A 7,133-nucleotide genomic window follows, 5' to 3' on the forward strand; every position below is an offset into this window, starting at 1 on the left:
AGAAGGTTCTTTTAAGTCCTGTATTATGACGTCACGACATCTTGACTTTCGTACCTATTGTAGATGAATTGCTATACTCAACTTTTTTGCAGAACAGTTTACCAGTTATTCATGCAGATTGTTATCAGCTATTCATGTAATTGTTATAATCATAATGCGCATAATTACATCTTTATTATTTACTTTTTGGATATATAAAGAGTTTTACTGCCGGATTACGGCCGTAGTGTGACGCAATGGCTTTCGGTCCCTGGGCCTCTGTCTGTTTTTGCACATAAGAAATTAATGGGGCCGAATTTGCAATGACCAGAAAGTAGTTAAAAGAGGAAAGTTAGCATTGAGGGGCATATGTTTTGATTGAGAAAAATACAAATTTATACAATAGCTAGCATTTAAAAAATTCTTGATTACAAAAAACTTGATTGACAACTAAGCAGCATACCTACTATGGGTTTCAGAGACAGTGCAAGCACGTTTTTGTTAACATTAAAAAAAAATTTATCTATATTAATTTGGTATATTATATTAATAGTATATATATATATATATATATATATATATATATATATATATATATATATATATATATATATATATATATATATATATATATATATATATATATATATAGGCTGTACCCGGTTACGTACGGGGGTTCCGTTCTCTTAGACGCGTCGTAACCCGAAAATCGTCGTAAGCCGGAACGACGTTCTTGAAAACATGTCCACAGGGAAAATTTCACTAATTTGCAATTTTTCTTAGGGTATCTCTAAAAATTATCACTAATTTACTTTTTTCATGTGCAACAGTGTGTATTCACAAATTACTGTATATTTTCATTAAAATACAAGAGAGAGAGATGGAGAGAGAGAGAGACGAGAGAGAGAGAGAGAGAGAGAGAGAGAGAGATTACATAAAACCATTAATTCGTTGACCATTGTATGGCCTTGTTAAGCTCCAGTGTCACTGGGAGTTATGAGGTAGGGAAATTGATACAGAAAAAGACGAAGGGAAGAATTTTCTTTTGAAATTAGTTATCGTATTATTACTATTTCTATTATTATTATTATTATTATTATTATTATTATTTGAAAATATAATAAACATGTGCATCTACCATAAAAATTCTCTCATCTCAGTAAGAAAGAGAAATTATCCTTACAAGTGAAATGGAAAGGTCATTTTCATTTCTTTAAAATACGACCATTATGAATTTTGTAATTAAAGTTTTTTATATTATTATTATATTATTATTAAATAACTGAAATTATCAATAAACATTTTACATACTAGCACCATAAAAATTCTTTCATCTCGGTAAAAGAGAGAGAGAGAGAGATGTTTATCTCTCTTCGTTCTCTCAAAAAATACTTATAACGCTTCCAGCAAAAGAGAGGGAGGGAGCTACCACTATGACACATTATTATCTTGTGTGGCAAAGAGAGAGAGAGAGAGAGAGAGAGAGAGAGGAGAGGAGAGAGAGAGAGAGAGTTGAGAGAGAGAGAGAGAGAGAGAGAGAGAGAGAGAGAGAGAGTTAACCTTAATTAAAAGTGACATGGATAGATTAGTACGTATTGTATTTCTTTAAAATACTATCACATATGAATTTTGTAATTACAGTTATTATTTGTTATTATTATTATTATTATTATTATTATTATTATTATTTGAAAGTATAAAAACAAATAGTACAAGTACATAAAAAAATCTGAGTCTCAGTAAATGAGAGAGAGAGAGCAGAGAGAGAGAGAGAGAGAGAGAGAGGAGAGAGAGAGAGAGAGAGAGAGAGAGAGAGAGAGAGAGAGGGGGAAAAATCCCAGGAACACTGTGATGCAACACTGCAGCTCTCCCCCTCCTGGCTGTCGCAGAACTTGATATATCTGACAGTTTTAGTACCTGGATCTGAGGAAAGGTTACTGGAAGAAGACTGATTTCCTTCATTCTTCCATAATTTTTTAAATATAAGCTAAAATCTTACTAATTCACTATGGTATTTTCTTTAATGAATTGATATTATTGCTGTATAATTAATATTAATATTTGAAATAGTAAATCATTTATTTATCATACAAAAAAAACATACATCTTGTAGTAGAGAGAGAGAGAGAATTATATTTTTTATTATGTGATATCATTTCAACTTATTAAACTTTACTAATACAGTATTAATCAAAAATTAATATTTGAAAATTAGTAAATCATTTTCGTATTATAAAAACGTATTTAGTCATGAAAAATAAACATCAAAATACACTAATTAGTGATTATTTTTGTCGAAAATAAAATACAAAGAGAGAGAGAGAGAGAGAGAGAGAGAGAGAGAGAGAGAGGAGAGAGAGAGAAACTATGGTTTTTATATCCAAGTCTAAGTAGAGTATAAATGGATTCTTTAAGTGAAATAATGTTTCAATGATATTTTGCTGTTTTTTATTAAAGGATATGTATACTGTTGAGAATGCGTCCTTATCCTTGACTATGGTTACCAGTTACCATACACTTTAATAGCATAAATTAATTTATGCGCCCTCCGCTGCGTATGAGGTATCGTTAAAAGGCATAAAGAACCGTCGTAACCTTGGAATTTGCGTTGTAATCTTAACCAGAAACTTAGTTTTGTCAATATGTATACTGGAAACAAGCAATGATTTTTTCATTATTTGCGCTTTTGGACTGTTATAAACTGCGCATCCCAAGCTAGTGTATTCATTCGCTCGGCAAAACTAGTTCCGCATATGAGGCGTCACTAAAAAAATTTAAAAATACAACATAAAAAAAGTGCGAAAATCATCATAACCTCAAAATTTGTTGTAATCTAACCAAAAACTTATTTTTATTAATATACTGTGCTAAACTATAAAGGATTCTTATCATAGTATGCGTTTTTAAAGCGTCGTTAACTCGGAGCGTCGGAAGCATCAGCGTCGTAAACCCAGGGCGGATTTTTCAATGAATATTTAAGAAAAAGCGTCGTAACCTCGGAACGTCGTAAGCCGGACCCGTCATAACCCGGGGACCGCCTGTATATATATATATATATATATATATATATATATATATATATATAGTATATACACAGTGTTTCCCCCCGTATTCGCATTCTCCGATTCGCGACTCACACATTCGCGGATTTTTCTTTGGAATCTATCTAGAAATTATTCGCGGACGGACTCGCCCATTCGCGGAATTTTCCAACGAAAATAATCACTGATTAGTGTATTTTGATGTTTTATTTTCATGACTAAATACATTTTTATGATACAAAAATGATTTACTAATTTCAAATATTAATTTGATTAATAATGTATTAGTAAGTTTAATAAGTTTAAATGATATCCCATAATAAAAATAATCTCTCTCTCTCTCTCTCTCTACTACAAAGATGTATGTTTTTTTTGTATGATAAATAAATGTTTTACTATTTTTCAAATATTAATATTAATTTATACAGCAATAATATCAATTCATTAAAGAAAATACCATAGTGAATTAGTAAGATTTTAGCTTATAAATTTAAAAAATTATGGAAGAACGAAGGAAATCCCAGTCAGATTCTTTCTCTAACTCAAGGTACTAAAACTAGATATACGTATCAAGTTAAGTGACCGGAGGGGGAAGGAGCTGAATTGTGGCTGCCATCACGTGGGCATGAAATTTCCACCCCTCTCTCTCTCTCTCTCTCTCTCTCTCTCTCCTCTCTCTCTCTCTCTCTCTCTCTCTCTCTACTGAGATGAGAGATTTTTATGGTACATATAGTATGCGTAATATGTTTATTAATATTTTCAAATAATAATAATAACTGTAATTACAAAAATCATATGTGAAAGTATTTTACAAATACTACGATAATCTCTCTCTCTCTCTCTCTCTCTCTCTCTCTCTCTCTCTCTCTCTCTCTCTCTCTCTCTCTCTCTCTCTCTCTCTCTCTAGCGATGTATGTTTTTTGGATGATGATTTACTAATTTTTAAATATCAATATTAATGTAAACATCAATAATATAAATTCATTAAAGAAAATACTAAAGTGAATTAGCAAGATTTTAGTTTTATAAATAAAAAGAATTACGTAAGAAGAATGAAAGAAAATGCTCTTTACCCCGCATCTCTCTCTCTCAAACTCCCAGTAGCAAGCCGAGTTGGCTGGGGTCCAACAAACTGTTACCATATCTCAGGATAATGTAAACTCTCTCTCTCTCTCTCTCTCTCTCTCTCTCTCTTTTACGTGGATGAGAGAATTTCTATTGTTACATGTGTATGTTTATTAATATTTTTGCATAATAATAATAATCGTAATATAACTGATATCAAAATCATATGTGATAGTATTTTAAAGAAGTACAATAAATCTATCCACTTCACTCTTTTAAATAAGGACAAACCCTCTCTCTCTCTCTCTCTCTCTCTCTCTCTCTCTCTCTACTCTCTCTCTCTCTCTCTCTCTCTCTCTCTCTTACTGAGGATGAGATGATTTTTATGGTAGTACATATATGCTAAATAAATGTTTAAAAATATTTTTCAACTAATAATAATAATAACTGTAATTACAAAAATCATATGTGAAAGTATTTTACAAATACTACGATAATTCTCTCTCTCTCTCTCTCTCTCTCCTCTCTCTCTCTCTCTCTCTCCTCTCCTGCCTCTCTCTCTCTCTCTCTATCTCTCTTAAAGCGATGTATGTTTTGGATGATGATTTACTAATTTTCAAATATCAATATAATGTAAACATCAATAATATAAATTCATTAAAGAAAATACTAAAGTGAATAGCAAAGATTTTAGTTTATAAATAAAAAGAATTACTAAGAAGAATGAAAGAAAATGCTCTTACCCCACATCTCTCTCTTTCTCTCTTTCTCTCTCTGCTATTGGCTGTTTATATATTTCTAATGGTAAAATGTTTTAAGATTACTTTAAAATGATATTAATAATACCAATTCAATGGTATATTTGATGTAGGATAATACTTTAAGTAGACATATGGAATTTGTGATTTCACATTTCCATTGTTCCCTTGTAAAAAGAAAATGGATGTCTCAAATAGTAACAGTATGAAAGAAAACGTGCATGACGAATACTTAGGGGGGGATGAATATTTTCACCATACGTAACAAGCATTCAGTATGTACATAGTATGTATTTATGTATAAACATAAAATGTAAGATTTACTTTAAAATAGTATTAATAATATTTCAAAAGATTAATATGAACCATAATAGGATATTGTATGTATATTTGATGAAGGATGGTCTTTAAGGGATACTTTGGTATTTACATGATTAGGATAGGAGTTTATGAGCATTTTAGAGGGGGGTTCCAAACATTTGCGATTTTAACTATTCGCGGGGGGGTCTGGTACACATCCCCCGCGAATATGGGGGGACCACTGTATATATATATATCTATATATTATATATATATATATATATATATAGATATATATATATATAATATATGCACATGGAGAATTATGAATTTTTATTCATAATGATATGTTGCTAAAATTATAATACAACATTTCATCATGCATTTTATTTCACATGGAATTCACTGTTGCCAATCGGTATGTGTTCACCCTCCAAACTGGGTATAAGACTATACACAAAACATGGAATTGTTCCGATACGAAATACAAACCTTCGGTCCTTTAACAATAGAAAGGTACAGTGGTACCTCGACATACGAAAGGCTCAACTTACGAACAACTCGAGATACGAAAGCAAATACGAAAAATTTTACGGCTCTACATACGAAAATTGCTCAAGTTACGAAAGGTTGTTGCTGTAAGGTCCCGAGATTCGCCTGGACCACCAAGAACAATTTTAAAACTAGCGCCCCGCCAACTGAGTAAACTCGCCACCATCCTCCCGCTCTCCCATTGGTTCCTGATGCTAGTCACGCCATAAGATCCTGCTCCTATGGTCAGTATCTACCCCTTGTGCTTTTATGTATTCTATTGGTAAAAGGATGCTGTAAAATTGAAAAACTTATCATGCAATACATTTAATAAAAAAAAAACACAATTAGGTAAAAGATTAGAAATAAAGAATAGAAATGAATGGTTGGATTATACTGTTTGGTAGTTTCCTTAGTTGAAGAGAGATAATGAAAAAAATTTATGGCTTACTGTGTGCTAGGAAAAGTGATTGCTTGGCGATTGTTCGGTACTCGTAAGTGCTGAATGTAAACAAAAGCTGGGAAGGTTTTTTTTGTTTGTTTGTGTGTTATAGTTAATGATTAATTAATAATTATTTGAAATGAGTACATACTGATTATTTATACATTTTATTGGCCTATTCTAAGCTTTTAGCTTCTTAGGTTTAAATGTCAGAATCATAGACTAGGCTACAGTAGCAACTGCTACATAGGCTAGGCTTATTGCTGAGGGACATTATGCTAAAGTCCTAATATATGCAGTAAAAATGGGGTGAACATTACATGCAGTTGAATATTACTCAAGTATGTACAGTATTTTGCCTTTTTGGAGTATATTTCTTGCGTTGGATCAGCGTCGTAACCCTAGAAAATATGTTGTAAGCCTGGAAATATAATTTACTGGGTGTTTTTGTAGGGCTGGCAACGGATTAGACATTTTACATAAAATGCGGTTCAAGATACGAAAAGCTCATGATACGAAGGCCGCCTCGGAACGGATTAATTTCGTATGTTGAGGCTACCACTGTATAAGGGTTCTGGCCGGCTCCCTAAACCCATATATATGGGGGTTATAGGGCGAAAAATGCAAAGTCATGAAAAAATTCATGGAGCTTCATATGGCAATTGAGAATACGTATACGAAATATTTCGTCAAAATTCCTCTTACTTTCGTAGTTACAGGGTAATTAGTAAACATAACTCAATAAGCCTAAAACATTCATCCGTACAAGAAAATGCAATATTTCTTCTGTCTATAAAATTTTGATAATTATTGTCAAAGAAATTGTGAGAAATGGCATCTGTTGAGATTCTGTGGGTCGCAGAGGGGAGTATCAACTTGTTCAGCCATGATCAGTGTGACCACAGACTTCAAGTATTCTACACGTTCTAGTTACACCTCTGACATTCGCTTGCTTTACAGTAGTACTCGAGATACGAAATTAATACCGTTCCGAGGCGCCTTTCGTATTATGAGTTT

This window comes from Macrobrachium nipponense, chromosome 1 (genome assembly GCF_015104395.2).
Source record: "Macrobrachium nipponense isolate FS-2020 chromosome 1, ASM1510439v2, whole genome shotgun sequence".
NCBI lineage: Eukaryota > Metazoa > Arthropoda > Malacostraca > Decapoda > Palaemonidae > Macrobrachium > Macrobrachium nipponense.